Genomic DNA, 3052 nt, shown 5'->3' with positions numbered 1-3052 from the left:
ACTTCAGATTGTAACGCTCAGCAGAATGATGCGTGATTCTTTTGCCTGACTTGCAACCATCCATGATAATTTCACTTTTTGATGGAGGATGACGGCGCTCGCAGAATGATCCAAGTCTTCCCAAAAGGCAGTTTAGGGGTGAATGTCTGATTGGAACGACCTAGTGGGGGCCCATTCCAGGGATTTCGATCTTTCCCATGACTTCACGCTCGTCCGTCGAATGCCTTACGTGGAATGACGGGCTTTAGTAGGACAATCTATCGGTATTCTGGAAGTGTAGCCAATGCATAACATTATTGCTGACCCATTATCGATGAGTACGTTTGGTATTATGTAGCCTTGCAGCGGGTCGTGATATGCAGCGCTTTCATCGAACCTCTACCATTTAGCGGTATCTATCATCACTAAATAGATGAAGTTGTCCGCATTCAATTGTTACCCACTATCAAGCTTTTACAGATATGTTGTTGGCACGTAGCTTGATTTACACTTCAATAAAGGTCGGTGGCTCTGAATTTAACAGTAGAGATAGAACTGAGATTCGTGCTGGCTGCTTGCTCAGTTGTTCCACCCACTATATTCGCTGTGCTTAATAAATTTCAAGAATTCTTGAGCTTCTTCCTCATTCACAGGCTTTTTAGTTCTTGCACGGGTGGAATTTCTTGCTCGACTTCGACCTCGTGCATCACTGCTTTCCCTTTTTGCTTCGAGTCACTACTTTTCTTTACCGGTTCAACTTCTTTAGAATAGCATCGTCCACTTCGAGTAAAATGACCTACCTCCCCAACATCTTCAATTATGGCTTTGGACTTTTCAACTTCGGTGTAACGATATTAACATCATATCTCCACGGTACTGTTTTATTGTCCTTATACGGGAAAGGAGATGGTACTTCAATTACCTCTGTGGTTTCAATGGCTCTCTCATCGCGTCGTAATAATTCCACGGTCGATCAGCACTATAGGGGCCTGATGATGCTATAGGACGATATTTCTTTCATTGCATCTTACTCTTGTTAAGGACTTGATCTCCTTTTATTCATCCGTCTTGAAGTAACCTTTTAAAGTCCCAGACTGATGTCGTGCCACAATCCATGAAAATTGCAAAAATTTGACCTTTTTCTCAAACTCTATCAGAGTGCAGAGCATCCTTTCTTAACTAATACCTCCAGATTTTCTGCAGAGGCGTCTTTTTCTGCCACATCTTCTGACCTTCCATTCATCCTCTTTCCCACTGTGCTCACATTCCTTCGGTATGGTTAGGAACGGGTTCCCCGTGGCGTTACTAGCACTATCGAATCGTAGGATACCCGCGTCAATGAGTCCTTGAACTCTCCTTTTGAAAGCGAGACAGTTCTCAGTAGAGTGCCTTGGTTCCCTGTATGGTATGCACAACTAGCGTTTGGATCGTACCACTTTGGGTATGGAGGTTTAAGGGGTGCCATGTAATGGGGAGAAATTAGTGTTTTTCTAAAGTTTTGGGTACAATTCCCCTACGACACAGGGATAGGGGTAAATTGCAGTATCTCGGGATTATGCCTTGATGGTCTTGGTTCGTTTCTGGGTTGGCTTTGGGCGGGTACCGTGTTTTGTGGGAAAGTAGTGACGGGTCTTTGTTGTTCGTGGCGTATACGGGGCAGGACGGATGTGGTGCTTGGTAGTAAGGGGTTTGAGGGGGATAATGGAAATTCGAGGGTGGATAATTTCGAGGTCGGGGTTGATTAGGATATGAATTGGGATGTAACGACTCCCAGTTCCCACCATGAGGGCTTCTGGCTCTTTCTTCCTTAAGGGTGCTGCTTTTCTTGAGCCTTCTGATCCTTCCATTCTACCGCTCTTGATGGCATTCTCTATGAGTTCACCGGATATTACAATATCCGCGAATCTTTCGTGGCACTTCCCACTAATTTGTCATAAAACGGTGCCTTTAAAGTATTGATAAAGAGAACGTTATCTCCGTTTTTGTTAGTGGGGGTTCCACTTGAGCTGAGATGTCTCTCTATCTCTGCGCATACTGTCTAAAGGTCTCTGATGGCTTTTTCTCCATCATTTGCAAGGTCATACGGTCTGGCACCATATCCGATACATGCTTGTACTGCTCGCAAAATGCTGACGCCAAGTCCTTCCAAGATCGAATCTTTTCTCTACTGAGTTGATTGTACCACGAAGAGCTGACCCTGTTAGACTATCTTGAAAGCAATGTATGAGTAGTTTATCCTCGTTCACATAACCGGCCATCTTTCGACAGAACATAATGAGATGTGCTTTTGGGACCTTGTCCCATCATACTTCTCAAAGTCAGGCACTTTGAACTTCGGAGGTAAATTAGATCAGGTACCAAACTGAGTTCCTTGGCACCTAGTGCGGAGAAGACTTCAGTGCCTTCTATTGCTTTGAGTCTTTCCTCTAGACTCCTATATTTTGCGTCATGGTTATCCAATTTCAACTTGGCTACCTCTATTGGGTCATCCAGATCTGGAACTAGTGGATTAGCAGGATTAGCCCTGGGTTCGATGCTAACTTCCTTGCCCCAATTGTGGGTGGAGCAGGTGACATAGGTCGATGTTCCAAGCCAGTGGGTTCCTCTTGAGTATACCCTCTTTGTATTGTATATGCGGGCGGTGGAGTGAATCCCGGGGATAGAATGGATCCTGATCATGGTGAATTCTTGACCGAGGTTCCATAACATCGGAGTTCTGTATGGGTCCTTTCCTTTGACCAAAGTTGTCATCATCTCATCATTTTAGCCATCTGATTCTTTGCTCGAGCGATTCCTCTCGAGATCTCACCATTAGGTCTCTCGTCTCTTGTTGCGATTTGGCCAGTTGCTCTTGTAATTCCTTTTGAGCCCTTTCCATCCTTTCAATTCTCTCATTGAATTCATTCTCCATTACTCTAGCTTGTCGGCGCGTTTTATACGGATGACGTGGTTCCAGTCTTGAAGTCTTGCAACTGCGAATTGTATATTTTAACCTCAGCGAACGAGTATGGGATATGAAATGAATGAATTGATGCATGATGAATGCATGAATGTCAATGAATGTCAGTTATGA

The sequence above is a fragment of the Gossypium hirsutum genome, chromosome D07, assembly GCF_007990345.1.
Source record: "Gossypium hirsutum isolate 1008001.06 chromosome D07, Gossypium_hirsutum_v2.1, whole genome shotgun sequence".
Classification (NCBI taxonomy): domain Eukaryota; kingdom Viridiplantae; phylum Streptophyta; class Magnoliopsida; order Malvales; family Malvaceae; genus Gossypium; species Gossypium hirsutum.
The sequence above is the reverse complement of the archived record's forward strand: the minus strand, read 5'-3'. Positions refer to the sequence as shown.